General features: G+C 42.3%; 1 pseudogene; it reads left to right on the top strand.

The window, feature by feature from the left end:
- Window positions 1-1,708: 1,708 nt before the first annotated feature.
- Window positions 1,709-18,772, top strand: LOC135556174 (dolichyl pyrophosphate Man9GlcNAc2 alpha-1,3-glucosyltransferase-like; annotated as a pseudogene).
- Window positions 18,773-18,898: the final 126 nt, after the last annotated feature.

The following is an 18,898-nucleotide window of genomic DNA, read 5'->3' on the forward strand; positions in this document are numbered from 1 at the left end:
CTTAAAAATGAGAATACTTTATTGATCCATTTCCAAGATATTTCAGTTTTTCCAAAGTGCAATTTACTGGGAATGTGTATGTGTGTGTGTGTGTGTAATGAAATCTACAAATACATTTCAATAATTACCTACGATCTATGGCAAGTGGTCAATACTTATATTAACTGTGCAAACAAAACAAAATGGTTGCATATTATCATTATTATATTATTATTATTAATATGGTTGCATACCTGGTTGTTGCATTTAGCTACCACTGCCATTGTGCCATTACAATGTTGTTATTGTCATAATACTGTGTTGTAGCAACAACAAGTGTCACCTATTGGATAGAGTTACTTCATTACTTAATTGATCCCTTCATCCCCTAAGGGCAAACAGACAAGCATCCACTAGAGTCCAGCAGCAGCACCTTCAGTCATTGGTCACCCTGATGATGGTGATGATGATAAGAGTACCCCAGCTTAAGCTGTTTCCGTTCCTTCGTCTCCTGCTCCACATCCATTCCCCACTCTATTGGATTGGTAGAAAACATAGGTATAGTAAAAAAACATAGACTCAAGTAGCATTGGCAAGCAAAGAACAAGGCTGCATTGCTTCATCTCCTTCTCCACAACCATTGCCTACTCTATTATATACATTTGAAACATAGGTAAAGGAATAACCCACGACTGGGTCTGCATTTGAAATGGCACCCTATTCACTATATAGTGCATTAGGGAATAGAGTGCCAGTTCAGACACAGTGCATGGTCAGGCAAGACCTGGAAAGCCTTCAATATAGAATTATAGCAGGGGTGACAAGCCAGGCCAGATCATAGACAGTAAATGTAGATACAGCAGTTACTGAATATTAAAAAGGCACAGAGATTAAGCAATAAATGACAAAGTAAAGCTGGCACACCAGGGTATTAATAACTAATGGCCATCAATGAGTTATAGGCTTCTCATTGTAATGAAAGTCATTGCAAATCAGCAGTTGTCCGAGGTTATTATTATTTATAAATAATTGATGCGTGAACCACAAAGAAGTGATGTGTTTTATCCAATACCTTCTTACCCCTCAGAATGAAAACAGAGACATGGTTGTAATGTAGATGTCACTGGATTGAAAGGTCATACAGGATGTGCCTCTGGCAGAAAGTAACTGGACTGAAGGTGACAACAAGCACCTTGGTGACACAGTATAATCTGCTACAGTATTTTGATATTCATAAATTACCTCATATTGTTGTCACATATTGTTGTGATTAGTCTATAGCCTCTCTCCTTTATGTCAATCCGCCAGAGAGAATCATGGCTTTCATAGCACTCATCCCAGACGTTTCAGGCTAATCATTTGTATGAAAGTAAGTCAGTCTAATGTTCAGACTAGGCATTTGTTTATCATTTGGACCAACACCTGGAAACGGTTGCTAAGCGTTCAAACTCATGTGTGCCTACCACTGCCATTTTAAAAGGACATTTGTGGAAAACTGGTTCCATAAATCTCCAAATCAAAAATGAACAAACAAAATGGATACATCCTTTACTACCTCTGCCTTTTCACCTCTTACCTGTGCATATTTGACACATGGCGTGAACATGTCGGTTTATGCCACTTTTGATGGGGATCGATTATTCTATATATCGACCTCATTCAGCATCATCCATCTCTAATCCAAAAGGCACAGAAAGGAAGAGAGGTACGTCATCACCCAGCGCCTGCTCTGACGTGTCCATGAAGTGTAAACAACAATCCTGCAGGAATCTGCAACATGCACCGAAAATTAAAGCATTTCGTTGCCGATAATAAAGCTATTTTATGCTCGCGGGCATGGAGAACTGGAGTCTTGTATCCCTTTGTGTTTTGCTCGGTTTTACGGCGAGATGGGCTGTAATCCTTGAACTCGTATTCAGGTAGGAAGTGGACTAGCGAGCTTTATTTGTGCTAATGCTGCACCTGCAGTGCTCACTGACAGCCCTCAGTTTCAAACATAGCTAGCTAGCTAGCGTGGCATTGTAAACGTATCAAATTGCTGATTTTGAGTGGTGAAAGGCAGCCGGTATTTTATTTTGGTGCAATTATTATGGCCATTAGACGAACAAAAATATGAGAGACAGCTTGCTGCCACTGTTCAGCAGCATGACTGTGCTCTCTTCCTCTGCATATTATTGCTGTAGTTAGCTAGTAGATATTATCATTTAGCAGCATATTTACACATTTATCTTATTTCCAGGGGCTGGCAAACCACCTATGTAAGGGGCGAAACTCAACGGCACTGGCAAGAAGTGACATATAATCCGCCTGTTTATGAATGGTAGGCTGGTCTAGGTGCACCTGTCCAATAGCCTATGCTATTGCCTTGCATTTGTATGGGTTTTTAGCAATAACAAAGGAACTCAATTATTTCTTTATCCAGGTACTTCAACAACTTGAAATGCTGGGGTTTAGACTGACCCTCTCCCTCCTAACAGCCTAACATAGCATACTCTGTGCTCATGTCTAAGTCTGTTTGTACACACAGACACAAGTTATTTGTAACACTATGTCACCATGTGTATGTGCTTCCCTGCAGAGCCAAGCGGATAAACCCAGAGTGGGTGGAAGTGCACACGTCTCAAGGTTATGAAAGCTAAGTCCACAAGATGTTTACGAGAGCCACAGCTAAGACTACTGAAGGACAGGTATCAAACAGCTGTTAACCCCCCCCCGTGTGGTTTTCAATATCATCATCTACCATACATTTTACATAAAAGTTCTATAGGTGATTATTTGTGTACTGGGTCATCTATGAAAGGAGTCCCTTTTGGGTAGTGTAACTTGGTGGGGGGGGGGGGGGGGAGGGGGAACGTATTTCACCAAATTATTACATTCTGGCACATGTTCAATTGAATTTAAAAAACATGTTTTCCCATATCAAGAGGTTACATTTTGTTTTAGTATGTGCCAAATAAAGTAACAGGTTGACTACAACAAGGTTGACGATTTATCTTAAAATCAGCCATAAATCCCCTTGTGACAGGGGAATGGAAGCTTGTGTGCAACAGGGAGGGGCAATTGAATGCAAGTTTCACAACAACAAAAAAATGCAATTGTTAAGACATTTCTAGCCTGTCTATCTATTGGTAACAGGGTTGATGTGTTATGCTCGACCCACTCAGTTTTCCACCACAAAATACCAGAAAATGGCCAAAAAGAGTAGAAACAGCCCACCTGCTTTTACACTATGATTAGACTGTTAGATGTTCAATGTTTTTTTTTATTTTATATTTAAAGGGGAATAGTTTCATCATATTAAAAGGAGAGCTTAGTTGTCGTAACAGGGTTGACCATAAAATGGGGGACAGGTGTTTTATTTCACCTTAAAATGAGTCACTAATCACATTAAATAAATAATAGTCTTCAGAAATGACTTTATCAAAGCAATAAAATAACTATGGCTTTACAATGGTGGTGAAAACTTAGGGGATATTTTGGGGTTAAGTGGGTTAAAATCATCTTCCTTGAAGTCACTTAGAGTGCACAGAGGGACATGTCAAAATGCTGCATTTTGGCAGTTAAGCAAACCTTACTCTTCATTTAATATAGTGAGCTCCAAAAGTATTGGGACAGTGAAACATGTTCTGTTGTTTTGGCTCTGTACTCCAGCACTTTGGATTTGAAATGATACAATGACTATGAGGTTAAAGTGCAGACGGTCAGCTTTCATTTGAGGGTATTTTCATCCATCTCGGAGATACCCGTTTATAAATTACAGCACTTTTTGTTCATAGTCCCCACATTTTAGGGGACCAAAAGTATTAGGACAAATTCACTTATGTGTATTAAAGTAGTCAAAAGCTTAATTACGCAATAATTACATCAAGATTGTTACTCTACAAACTTGTTGGGTGCATTTTCTGTTTGTTTTGGTTGTGTTTCAGGTTATTTTGTGCCCAATAGAAATGAATGGTAAATAATGTATTGTGTCATTTTGGAGTCACTTTTATTGTAAATAAGAATAGAATGTGTTTCTAAACACTTCTACATAAAAAACAAATTTTAATTAGATTTTTTACCTTTTATTTAACTAGGCAAGTCAGTTAAGAATAAATTCTTATTTTCAATGACAGCCTAGGAACAGTGGGTTAACTGCCTTGTTCAGAGGCATTAATATGGATGCTACCATGATTATGCACAAATATGTTATTTGTGAGTCTGCAACTTTCTCACTCTTCATTATTAACGATTCATTCTGGACTATCCGTAATCATGGTAGCGTCCACATTTATGTAGAAGTGTTTAGAAATTATTTACCATGCATTCATTTCTATTGGGCATAAAATACTCTGAAACACAACCAAAACAAACAGCAAATGCATCCAACAAGTTTTTAGAGTCACAAGCTTGATTTAATCATTACGTGCTAGGAATATGGGACCAAATACTAAACATTTTACTACTTTAATTCACATGTAAGTGAATTTGTCCCAATACTTTGGTCCTCTAAAATGGGTGGATTATGTACGAAAGGGATGTCATTTTTAAACGTTTCACCCGTTATGGATGAAAATACCCTCAAATTAAAACTGACAGTCTGTACTTTAACCTCATAGTCATTGTATCATTTCAAATCCAAAGTTCTGGAGCTCAGAGACAAAACCAACCGAAAATGTGTCACTGTCCCAATACAGTTGGAGCGCATTGTATATCAGGCTTTTAAAATACAAACAAAGCATTATTTCTACAAAAAAATATCAAAGGAACGCAAAAGGGACTCATTTCATGGCTCGATATGAAGAATTTGCTTTCTTTCTGCACATTCCTATCCTGTTTGAGAATATATACACTGATTGTACGGTATGTCATTCATTTATCACAAGAGGAAGCAATGTCTTACATCAGATAGCATTACCACTCCCTCGGCATTAACTGTCGGTTGAGGGACGAGCATCGAAGAGCTGTTGGAAGACGCCACCTGTCGGAAGACAATGAATAGGATGATTCACTTTTTATTCATCTTTTTGGGGACTGAATAATATATGTATCTTTTCTCAGTTCCTGTTGCAGATCTGCTGATATATGTTCCTGCTGTTGTGCTTTACTTCTTCTTTTTTTATATACCTCAGTGAAGGATCAAACAAGAGAAGGTAAGGCAGAATTCTGTCATGTACATGTCCTCTGTTTGCTTGTAAATAAAACATTACTAGAAAAACAAAGATACTGTAGAACTAGAAAAATGAAGATACTCGGTCTGCACAGTCCTGTATCCTGCTCTATCCAGGCCTTATTCTCATCGACCTCGGGCATTTCCAGTTATCTTTTAAAAAACCAAAGCTGTCTCTGTCACTGCGCTACAGATTCTGACTGACCAGCGTTAGAAACTCTATGAGCTGTAGCCCTTTCCACTCACAGCCCCTGTCATCCCATATACGGGTTGAAAATGTAGTCATTGATAACGCAGTGGCTGTACAGCAACACGGTGTACAGTACATGACATCAGAGGTCAGGTTCTCCACTTCATAGTTCTGTAGGGGTTTTGACTGACAACCGCTATAAACTTGAGCAACGCTCACGACAAGAAAATGCCCCCCATTCCTCCCTCTAATCGGGCTACTCTTGCACATTTTATTTTGTCTGAATGAGGGAATTGCTGCAGACGTCGAGGAGAATAATAAATACTGCTTTGACGTCATACAAGCAAACCACACACCCCTGAGCCCAAATGTTAACAGTCCCATATTTGAAAACTCATGTCATTTAAATGATCAATGTTTTATCATCACTGTGATGGATCTACAGTTATAAGGATGACATGTGTTATACCCTGGGTTGTCCTGAACACAATGAGTTGTGTTTGTCGTATTGTGAGGAAAATGAGCCGCCAAGCACGCACTTGAATGCACTCGTGACTCCATTCTATGCGCACCAAAATTACAATCTGTTTGTTTGATGTGCCTTTGGAAAGCCTAACGCTGTACGATTGTATTTTATAGCATGTCGGCAATAGGATAAGCGGTCAAAAGATTGTGATTTATTTTGGGATGTTGGGGACACAGGGCAGTGTTCCAGACCAAAAACACGACAAGTGTTCTTCCTTTAGTTCCTCAATGTCAAAGCGAGGTGAGCTCAAAAAAGCATCTGATAGTTGAAGGCTCTTTCATTGAGTCATAAAAGTGCATTGAAAGGACTTAGGTACTGGGCACACTTTGGAGAGGTGTGTGGCCACTTGGAAACACCACTTAGACTTGTCATTCAAACCCTTGTCATTGTTTTTTCCCCTTCTTATCTTGCACCCACTCCAACATTTCAAATAATATTTTTTACCATGTTTCTGAATGTATCTGGAGTATTTTCCGATTTCGCTATTGACAAATGCTGTGTAAAGTACAGTAAATGTCAAATGCACAAACAATCAACCGTGTATAATGTTTGGATTCAGTCTTGTGTCAGGTGAACTGTTGTGTCTTCCCCTTTGGACTGATCCTTTCTCCATAATCTCCAAAGTGTTCTGTTTCAATTACTACCATGGTCATGCGTATGCTTTTTATAGTTTCTTCTGTTGGAAACATTTCAATTTGGCCCTATCCATATAGACCAATGTCCACGTGTTTTCAGGGTTAACCGTGTCGTCATGTCTATATTCTTTAACCTGGCGTCAAATACAACAGTGTAAGCCTGGGGCTGGCCCTATGGGGTGTGGTGGGTTTGGGTCTGGGCTGGGACATGCTAGGCTCTCCGGCCTTCGTCCTGGCCCCTCAACTACAAACAGATGGAGCTCTACCACTCCCTGCCCTTCTTCTGCTACTTACTGGGCAAGTGTTTCAAGCAGGGCCTGGCAGGCCGAGGGTGAGTTAGCTGACTTAGACTTACAGTCCTGGCTAAGGGGGTTTGTGTGTGTGGGAAGATGTTGTGTGAGAGCCAGCAGAGAATGTATGATTTCACTGTATAAAATGAATCAATCAGACAATCAGTTTACCATCAACTCTGATGGGGAAAAAAAGCATCAAAGATCAGATTATTTTCATTGACTCTGAATCACAGTCAGAATTATTATTTTTAAAGAAATACTCTGAATCAACAACTTCCTGTAGCCAGTGGACAAAACATGGCCCCATGAAGTAGCCTATACTATGTCCACTCTGCCACTCTCCCAAACAGAGTAGCGGAGTTATTGAGGCGAGGCAATCCGGTTGGATGACTGTTACTAGTGTCCTCACATTTGTTTATCTAGTAACAATGTACCAAGGGCATCTGGTAGCAAATGGATAGCTGGATTAGATGGGTAGGGGAAGATATGTCCAGATGACACTATCGCCATGCCCAAGCTCCTCAGCTATTCCTGTGTGTGCAACTTTACCACCACACAACTACTACAGCTGACCTACTGTGAAATACTTTTAGCTGATGCATGGTCTTCACAACATACATTGACTAACTTGGGATGCACGGACAGTCATGGTACACAGCTGTTGTCCTTTTGGAGTCCGCTACATCAATCTTAATTCTCAGAGGAACATGTGAGAGAGAACAACAGAGAGAGCTGAGATTCAGCCCATGCATACTGTTGAAAATATTAATTTGAATGTTTTACTGCTTTACAAGTGCATTTATAGTGCGTAATGGTTAAGGGCTTGTAAGGATTTCATGGTAAGGTCTACCGACGCCTGTTGTATTCGGCGCATGTGACAAATAAACATGGATTTAATTTAGAGTTAATGTACAGACAGTGCCCGAGTGAGTTTATGTTTTGGGTATTTGACCGTTTAAAAGTGATACTTCGGGATTTTCCTCAGTCAGATGAACTAGTGGATACCATTTTTATGTGTCTGCATACAGTTTGAAGGAAGTTGCTAACTATCTCTAGCGCAATGACCTAGCAGATACCCATAGACTTCCAGTCATTGCAGTAACGCTAGTTAGCATTGGCTTGCGAAACTACCTCTGACTTCCTTCATACTGGACACAGAGTAATACAAATGATATCCACAAGTTCATCTGACTCTGGTGCAGTAGATAAGGGTTCCATTTCAAGGTTCGGTGTACTTTATCATTTGTCTTCTCACCCACCTTCTACCGAGGTTGTTCCTGCTAGTAAAGATCGCTGTAACAGTCCTGGTGACGTTTGCTGGCCGCCATTCCTGTCTGACCCCAGCCAGGCCCTGTACTGCCTCTTTCCTGTGGAGTGGGGCCTCTTCGAGGTACATACTGTGTAATTGATAGTGACCCCAACATTTTTCAGTGTTCAAGCCAATTAGTCATACTCTCAAGTTAACGTTTTACATAATTAAGGAGACGCTCCTATCCAGAGCGACTTACAGTAGTGAGTGCATACATTTTCGTACTGGTTCCCCCGTGGGAATCGAACCCACAACCCTGGCGTTGCAAGCATCATGCTCTACCAACAGAACCACACAGGGTCAAGTTCTTTCCCTAATATCCTGCGATGTGAGTCACCTAAAGTTTCTAGAATGGGTCGACAACAGTAAATTATGTTTTTTGCCCCCCCCAAAGTTTTAGTTTACATTTTTTTTACTAAATTCACCAGGATTTCAGCTAAATGTGTGTTTAATTTAGGAAGTCTGTTCACCATGTATTCCCACAAATAAATCAAGAGACATGATCACGTCTCAATGTAATCAAGGTATCAAATGATTGTTATCTTCAAGTACAATCTATTTTTGGGCAATTTGCAGTGCTCATATAATTATAATTATGTTCCGGTTCTCCAACCAAAATCGTCCCACGGCTGAGTCTAGATCCCTGTTCTAGGATGTTATGGTGAACAACCGATGTTATGGTGACCAAACCAGGTTCTTCATCCACAGCCCAGGCTTTTGACATAAAGGTGGATGTAAGACATTAGTTTTCAGACTTTTGTTGCCTAGGGAACCCCACCCAGTGGCGGGAAAAGTACCCAAATGTCATGTTTGAGTAAAAGTAAAGATACCTTAATAGAACTTGACTCAAGTAAAAGTGAAAGTCCCCCAGTAATATACTACTTGAGTAAAATGTTTTTTAATTTGGTTTTTAAATATACTTAAGTATCAAAAGTAAAAGTAAATGTTATAAATAATTTCAAATTCCTTTTATTAGGCAAACCAGACAGCACGATTTTCTTCTTCTTTTTTTTTTTTTTTTACAAATAGCCAGGGGCACACTTCAACGCTCAGACATAATTTACAAAAGAAGCATTTCAGTTTTTTGAGTCCGCCAGATCAGGGGCAGTAGTGATGACCACACTTTCTTTTGATAAGTGTGTGAATTGGACCACAAGTACTTTTGAGTGTCAGGGAAAATGTATGGGTGTAAAAAGTGCATATTTTCTGAAGGAGTGTGTTAGTGCCGTAAAAGTTGTAAAAAATATATAAATAATAAAGTACCCCAAAAAACGACTTACCTCCCAAAATGACTTAAGTGGTACTACAAAGTATTTTTACTCAGTTAATTTACAACACTGCCCCTTCCCAGGCAAACTGGTAACATAGGGACCCCCCCATCATATGTTAGCAAAACACTTTTTAACATCTTGTATTATCATCAGGTGAATGATAATGGGAAGAAGTAATCAACATTTTAATATGACTATATTTGGTGGATAGCTTTTCATTATTTTGACATCCCCACAGTTCTATAATCGGAAGACGAAGTGTAGTCTCTAACAATGCCTATTAGACGGGTAATTTAATGCCAAACACATAGTTTGCTAACAGCAGCCGCTAGGCTGGTTAAATAAAGGTTAGCCATGTTTTGGTCGAGAAAGCAACAGCACTTGCCACGACTAGTGAAGCCCGGGTGCTTTTTCAAAGCCTATGTCAGATTACTCAAGTGTAATTAGCTATTAAGTTGGCATCATTAGAAATAAAATATTTTCCTGTTTTCTTCTGTAGGTATGTAATTCAAAATCGATTTATTCTGTTGTCGCTAGTGATATTCAATAAAAAATAAAAAACATTTGAGGAGGCCCTGCAGTACCTCTGCTGCTCCACCCCTGTATGAATAGCCCTGATTTAGGATGTAGAGGATGCCTACCCATCGTTTAAGAGACCGTCGTGATCTACAGTGATAACTGCGTTTTTTACCTGAGGGACCACAATATCTGTCAAGTTGAAATCAGTTGGTGGTAGAAAGACGAGGGGGCTAAGGTAGTTAACACAGTGCTGCCCCTTATAGACAGGAGTGGTGCGCTGTGCCCCCTGTTCTTTAAACCACAGCCTACATGCCCTCTCTCTCTCTCGCGCGCACACACACACACACACACACACACACACACACACACACACACACACACACACACACACACACACACACACACACACACACACACACACACACACACACACACACACACACACACACACACACACACACACACACACACACACACACACACACACACACACACACACACACACACACACACACACACACACACACACACACTCAATTCCTCTGTGCTTAGCCAATTGGAAATGGATCCCATGCAGGATCGTAGAAAACAGAGGAATACGATGTTGAATGGTCGGGGGACTAGGTGGGGGGGATACAGATAAATCTAGCTAATTTACTGCCAGGGTCATTTCAGCACATCATTGTGGGGCCATGTTTTAGCCATGTGATGTGATGTGGTGCCAGGGTCCAATGCTATCCGTGTCAGAGTTCATCCATTCGTTGTGCAAAATGTTGTCAGACAAACCGCTGCGTCCTTGATAAGTGAACTTACACGTGTGTATGTACATACAGCGAGGCCACACTGGAAGAGAAGGGAGAAAGAACGAGGGAGGGGGGAGGAAATTAAAGACGAACGGACAATGATGGATCACACAGGGGACATTAGTGAGAGTAGCATCGCAAACACTTCCGCGGCACCGTTGAAAGCGTGTCATGATCGAGGTGCTGAGGTAAAGTAACACTGTTATGGGGGAGGAGGATGAGGGGGTCGGGGGTGTAGAGGGGGTCGGCAGCTGAGGCCAAGGCTCGCGGCTGAGCTTTTTGAAACCTCCCCTATGCCCGCCGTGTCCTGTAGACCTACCCATTCCCGGAGGTGGCACCCAAGGTGCGGTGAAGTGAGAAGTAATTGAAAATTCTGTGAGGCTGGTCAGGATGGCAGTATGCATGGCAGTTGTTTGTTTATGAAACGATACAAACATAATACACAGGGTGTGAGCGAATCCGTAGCCCTACGGGCCACGGTGCCAGAGGCTCCAGGTGAAGCCTCTGAACTAATTGTGAAATTGTGTAAGCGGAAGCCGGGCCTAGAAAAGCGGACATGGCGAGAAGTGGTGGGAGGGTGAGGAGGAGGGGATCGGGGGTGAGGAGGGGAGGGGAGGGGCGGGAGGATAAGTTGTAAGTTTACCCATCAAACAGCACTCTGGCCATCTCAGTTTTCCTGCTTCACAAAAATGGCACCAAATGCTACAGCCTGTGACATTCCACAGAGGCTTATAGGTGAGGAGCGCCACCAACGGCACTAACCCACATTTGCTGCCGAACCCCATGGTTCATGTGTTGAACTCAGCCCAGGCGGCATTGGGGGGACATTCCGGTAGGGTACTTATTTGGCGAGGCTATAGGAGGGGGGGTGTTCAAGCAGAGATGAGGCCTAGATGTCGGCAGGACGGCCTGCCTGCTGACTGGGCCTGTCCGTAACCTCCACACACACAGCTGTGCTCTGAGCAGCTGTAGGAAGGCCCAAAGGACTTCTTAGAAATTCACACTATAGAAGGGACCACACTATCGCAAGACATGGTTAGACCAGTGTTTCCTAACCCTGGTCCTCCAGTACCCACAACAGTTAACACTTTGGTTGTAGTCCTGGACAAACACACCTCATTCAGCTCATCGAGGGCTTGATGATTACTTGTCAGGTTGAATCAGGTGTGCTTGTCCAGGGTTACAATAAAAATGTGTGCTGTTGGGATACTAGAGGACCAGGTTTGGGAAACCCTGGGTTACACTGATCTATGCATTGCATTTCTACATTGTTTCATATCACAGAAACAGCAGGGGGCCTTAATATCTGATCCCAGAACAACTTCTAGGGCACTTAAATCACAACGGTCCTAACTCCATCTGCCTTAGGTGGGTGTGGTGGGTGGACACTGTGACACTACAGTGGTCTTCTATGGGGTGGTCTGAATGTGAATGTGCCGAAGTATGCGGAAGTTGTTGTAATGTGATTATCTTTTGAACATTTAACCCTCTGTCCCCAAGTGTACAAATAAGTGCATTGCTTCTAGTGACATCCCATTCCCTGGACCCTGGCAAGGGCGATTTATGAGGCTGGTAATGCTTCCCGAAGCGCTCCTGTGTCAATACATTGTGGAATGCACAGAAGGGATTTTTATTGCACTTTCAGTTGGGCCATTTTTACTTGGAGGAACACCACTTGTTTGCTTCTCTTCAAAACATTGCATACTGCAATACCATATATGTGAGTTTCTACATTTGAAACCCTTGGCTTGTGATGAGTTTTGTAACACATTGTATTTGATTCACATGGATTATCAACACTTCATTAAAAATAAAAAGTATATCAGTATAGGAAGTGAGCTATTTTCGTATTTAAAGGTGTGTGTGTGTGTGTGTGTTGACAGGATCAAGTGGCCAACACATGGGTGCAGCTTGAACGGCCTGATAAAGATCAAGACCATCCTGTCCACTGATACCCAGCTCTACCTCGGGTAATCCCCCTCTCCATCTCTTTATCGTTCTCTCTCTCACTCCATTTCATTATCTTTCTTTCTGTCCCTTCTCTCTCTCTCTCTCTCTCTCTCTCTCTCTGAGAAGCCTCACACGAGAGCCTCTGTGTTATAGCAGAGTGAAATGAAGATTATCCCTTGTAATAATATGCGAGAGCAGCTTCTGAATACTGAGCACTACCAGCTGCTATGGGCTTTTATCGGCCCTCTGACAACTGTTGGCAATTTGCTGATGAGATTTCAGATTTGGAAATCCACAATAAACTATTTGAACCATTTCTGTTTGGGGGTGGGGAAAGCAAGATACTGCTAACTTTCCTGTGCCAGTCAAAGATTATTCTCCCCTAAGGTCCACATGAATGAGGAGAGGCTACAGTCAGTCATAGAACCCTTCTCTCATCGTCATGGTGGCGTGTGCTTGAATAACTCGTGGGGCTATATTTAGGGGTGTGCACTCTGAACAGGATGGACAAGTTCCTGCCAGACTGTTAAGACCAGGGATTAACTGGGAGTTCTGTGACTGCAGCGTATTTAACAGAAATGAAAACACTAGATATTGTTGGTCATGGGTGAATATTATAATAACTATAATGTTGTGAGGGGAGGAAGGGTATACATCTTTCAATGGCCTGGTATCACTGGTCACCTTACTGTTACAGTTGATGGTTTATGGTTGTGGAATACCACTAAATAGTTCTCAACAACCCCAGAAAATGATCTGTGAACTGTACTCTAAATCACCCTGACCCTCCAGCCCACTTCCATAGCCCACCCATCGATTACCCCTCTAAGCACTCCTCTTGCCCCATGTTGGGGGCCCTGTTGCCCCTTCTCCCCAGGAGCTGCCCTACCTTACCCTATCCCTACCCCTTCAGCCGGAGTGGAGGTACCCCTCTGGTCCCCTCCCCTCTCACCCATCCCTTCCTCTGTCTATCCCCAGTGAGTGACAATTGAAGGGTTAAACTAATGCTGGGGTGCCCTAAGCGGGCCAGTATTTGATACATTTCCCACATAGCTGGTGGTCTTATGGGTGGACCGTGCTGGGGTTAAAACGAGCCAGCAGCCGCACAGTTCGGTTTCACCATGAGGTTTAGGTTTCTGGGCTGGGCCATTCACTATTTGGTCGGATTTATCATAGCATTGTTTCTATGAATGATGATGATGATTACTTCATTCTTCTCTGTTATTGTTTTCTTTTCAGTTTGGCCACCATTCTCCTGGCTATCCTACCTATGTCAATCAAACTATTGGTGAACCCTACTCTATGGCAGTTCAAACTCCCCTTGGTAAGTGAGTCTTGTTTTCTGATGTTTGATTCCATTTGAGGTAAATTCCTCTCTGGCATTCTTCCTCTTCTCCTTCCAAGTTCACGAAAAAATCAATCATCCTGCCTGCCTTGTGAGTAGAGGGGAGTAGGGGTGTGCGTGCTCACATGCGTGTGTGTGTATGTGTGTGTGTGTGCCTTCCTGCCTGCATGCGGTTGCTAATCATTTACCTCACCAACCGCAGTGCAGTATATAAAAAGAAACAGGCAACTGTAAGCGCTAGGTTATCTAGGTTTTACTGCACAGTGGGATTTGGTTTCAGATTTTGCTGATCTGTTGCTGCGTTAACGATTGAGTTCTATCTCCCACCTGTCTGTCCCCGGATCAATCAGTAATGCAATGTCCATGGCTTTAGGGAGGAACGCTGGGATGTGGAGCAGAGGAGGGCTCTGTTTGTGGTTGATCAATTCTCGGGGCTATAGGAAGGAGTGTAACTGGATACGCAAAGAGTACCACTGTGGTTATACAATCGGGGAGGGATGGGCTGCGTCCATATGGGCACCCTAATCCCTATGTAGTGCACTACTTTTGACCAGGGCCCGTAGGGTGTTTATTGTTCAATGAAGTGTGTATAATTTAGGGGTGTTTAAACTTTTCTCCTCCAATTCTTTTTGTCTTCCCCTAGACCAAGTATGCCTACTACTGAATGACCTCCCTCTGCCAGGCATCTGTTTTTTACAGGCCTCCCTGTTCACGTAAGAAGCTACAGTCGGGGGAACCACTGATGGAGAAAGTATACTGGCCAATAATAGCAGACCAACAGACCAGGTTAAAGGTCATAGGAGAGACTATTCAAAAAAAAGTACAATCCTGTCCATTGAATGTAAACTCCTAAAATCGCTGTTGGACAAATCCTGGGAAAGTATAGGATGCTTTGTCAGATGAATGTTTGTGTTGATGTTCTATGGACGGTTTTATTCCCGGAAGAGTCACGTAAAGATTCAAATGAAGTCGGTATGAAGGGAACAGTTGGAGAGGAAGCAAAACGGACTAACTTTCACCAGCTGTCGTTAACTTCTTCCAGCAGTACTAATTGCTGTGTGTGTGGTTTAGTATAGGGATGTCTGTGGATTACACTGCATTGCCAGCATACCTCTCCTCTAAGCATGTCTTGTATAGGGACAGCAAGTCATTCTGTGTATCAACTCTAGTACAGTCTAACTGACAGGGCCCGCATTGTGCATCTCCACTCTACCCATTGATGGAGACATACATCTTTTGTTTGGGTAAATTGAAGACATAATTGCATAATTTAGTCAAATGGTTTCTTAAGCACAGTTATTGTAAGAGCGTCTGAATGTACTGGCTTTGTTGAACTGGCGAAGTATGTATTTAAAAAAGAAATGTGATGTGTATTTATTTTGCCAATGAATAGATGGGGTTTTGTTGGATTTAAGAAGGGCCTACTACGGCTGTCTGAATTGTAAACACACGTCTTTATGTGGCATAGTCAGAGTTTATTGGATGGAGATATGTGTTTCTGAGAGACTACATTGTTCTTGTGCTCCCCCGCTCCCTCCCCCTCTATCTTTCCTCCGTAGTATGCTGCCATTGTTACTGAAGGATGGTCTGTTGGTGCCGTACGTGGTCACCTCCCTGGCCTTCCTGTTTGTCAGCGTATACCTGCTTTTCCACCCTTGGAGCATTGCTCAGAAGACGAGCTGCATCTGGGGCCCTACCACCGCCCCATCTGTATGCCCAGCATGGACCTCGGAAGGGTCACCAAGTGGAAGGTAAGCGTAGCCTAGTGGTGTAAACATATACCCTTTCACGTTACACCACCTCTATGTCTCTCCGTGATAGAAGGAAATACTAAAGTATTCATTCATCCATTCATAGCGAAACATTTATCCGATTGCAAAGACAACACAGATTGCGTTCTTTACCAGGCAGATAGTTGCAATGTTGTCTGTTCTAGTAGTGGGTAGGGCAGGGGTTGCCCAATATTTTCTTTACCTTACTCAAGTTACTTCAGATAAGTTTTTTTTTAAATGTTCACAGCCACCCGGTGGGAAGATGAGCTGGAGGTTTTTGTCACAGGAATTTCATAGTAATTTCAGAAGGTTGTTGTCACTAACCACGTTTCCATCCACAGTTTTTATGTAGAGTCATACCGTATAAAACAAAACAATCACGACAGATTGTTGGGGTCTTTTTGTGTCGATAAAATAAATGATGTGCTAAATGGCGGTGGAAACGTCTTTATGCGCAAATATTAATATAATAACCGTTCATATCGAAGTGAACTTGGAGTCACGCGATGATATCACAGGAGGTTGGTGGCACCTTCATTGGGGAGAACGGGCTCGTAATGACTGGAGCGGAATCAGTGGAATGGCATCAAAAACTTCCAACACATGGTTTCCAGGTGTTTGATGCCTTTCCATTTTTGCTCCGTTCCGGACATTATTATGAGCTGTTGTCCACTGCATAATATGGTGTGTCGTCCTCCCACTATGACTCGGGGGAAAGCATGCAGTTTATTAGGCTACGGATGAAATAAGTTACGCTGAACTTCACAGGGTGGTGAACGTATAAACCAATAAATATCGAGGGTCTTATTCTGGTGACATGATGATCGATGCTTGACTGCCGTTTGACAAATAAAAATATTCTGTCTCTTATCCATAATAATCTCATCATGTAGACGAGCCTAACCGCACAGTATCAGCGAGCTGTTGGCTAGAATGCACATGCCAAGACCAGTGTAGACACATTTGCTATTTAACTATTTAACAATGTTTTGGTACAATGGAAACACATTGAACTTTACATAGTTTTTTTCCATACATGAAAAATGAAGTGAAACAGTACATGTTGTGTGCACTACGTCATCACGCACTGATTTTTTTTATCCGCAACACGTTTTTGTTTGGTGGAAACACCACTGGTGGGAAATGCGCATATTTTCTTTATGCAGATTTTTTAAAACATTTGCATGAAAATCTGTCACCTATTGGATGGAAACCTAGCTACAGTAATTTCATAGCCTGAATTGCATCAACGTGAGAAGACGCATATCTCTGCAACTGTATAAATAAATATAATGTGCCACGGACTGTAAGCTGTGTAAGCTGCCTGGGATGAAAGCCACTGCCAGGCCCCAAGTATTATTTATCACTTATTTAAGATACAGGCGTCTGACATGGCTTCCTGGCCCTGCCCAGCTCTACAGCTGCACCCTCCCCTCCCTTAGCGACAGAAATGGGGTGCATCCCAAATGTCACCCTATTCCCTATAGTGCACTACTTTTGACCAGGCCCCATAGGGCTCTGGTTTAAAAAAAAAAAAAGTAGTGCACTGTATAGGGAAAAGGGTGCCATTTGGGATTGGGACGTAGCCAGTGACACCGCTACTGGGCGGTGCTGTGCGGTGTGGGAGATCATGAGAAGGAAGTGGTGTCTTTTTATAGAGTCATTAACACAAGTTTTGCCTAGATATATTTATTTACACAAGAGGCATAAATAAGGAGGCCCGGCGTTGGGGCTAGGGTTTAATAGGGTTGGTCTCATACGGAGGCGCTTACGCAACCTACCCTCACTGATCCCTGGGCCCGTAGGTCCCAAATAGACATGTTCATGTTGATCCTGCTACCAACACTGTTTGCCTTTCTGTTCGGGACGCACTGGCCGAGGCAACATAAATGTCAGCTTGTGATGAGGGAGTGTCTTGTGATGCGGGATCGTCATGCAATGCCTCTTCATTTTATTTTTGATCTTGTCTACTTTGCATAGTTATTATGACTAAGCCACACCCATCCCACTCACGTTAGCAGTTCAGAACGAGAAAGTGTAGGCTATACAGAAATATTTTAAATTGAAAATCATTAAATGAAGTAATGAGGATGTCTACCAGCCATATTGGAGTTGTAGATTACGTCTCACCTTCCAGTGTTCGAACTGGAATGGAGATTTCTCTTCATGCTACTTACTCCGTGCAGCCAATTGCGATGTCTGCTTTAGGTATAATGCAGGGTGCCACTTGTAGATTTGACCGCTCTAACCCAGTTCCACCTCCAACACTACCAAAAAAAAACCTGCTATGCTGGTATCGGCTTTCGCGGATCTGATAGAATCCAGCCCTTAATTAATCTAAAATCTATTCATGTAAAATGTCATTAAAACATTATCAATTTGAATGGCATGTCAAATTCAGTTTCTGATTTGACTGGGCTATGAGAGGGCCTTGGCTCGTGGTCTAACTGTGACGGCTTAACTCCCTTAGAAAACTATAGACCTGAAAAATCTCTCTCTCTCTCTCTCTCTCAATCTCGCCTGCAGTTCTACATCTCCATCGTGGCCATGGCTGGTTTGTGCTTTATGAGCATGGCGCTGGCCCCTCTGGCCAGTCTGCCTGATTTGTTTCCCCTCCTGGTGTCAGTGTTCTTTTCCACCACTTCCTGGGCCTCCTCTTCTACTTCAACCTTGTCCAGATTGCCGAGCCGCCTCCACCTGGGAGTAAGAATCAGAGTAGTCGCTACCCGGTAGAAAGAAAACTTACTGAAAAGCAAACTATGCACAGTGCCTCAGTCACTGACCACCAAGGACCAATAGGACTCATGGAGAAATGCTACTAGTCTATAATCTTTATTCTAGGGATAACCCTCCTGTCAACATGAATGGTTGGTGTTTTGTCAATGCCTAATTATGTACATCAAACTTACATTTTTTATGTTTGTTTTTTAACTTGAATTGTTTTTCAATATTTCCAAATGTTTGTTCCATCATTACAATTATTTTGTACAAATTGTATTTTTCTTGAAAAATAAAATCACCTCAGATATGACTTTTCGATGAACCTCGATTTTTACAGCCGTATTGCCAGCACATATATTAGAGCCATCAGAAGCAGTTTCAAATAAGCCCCTCGTAAAGTGTCCACCTTCTCCAAGTCTTCAGCTCGCTAAATCAC

This window comes from Oncorhynchus masou, chromosome 15 (assembly GCF_036934945.1).
Source record: "Oncorhynchus masou masou isolate Uvic2021 chromosome 15, UVic_Omas_1.1, whole genome shotgun sequence".
Taxonomy (NCBI): Eukaryota; Metazoa; Chordata; class Actinopteri; order Salmoniformes; family Salmonidae; genus Oncorhynchus; species Oncorhynchus masou.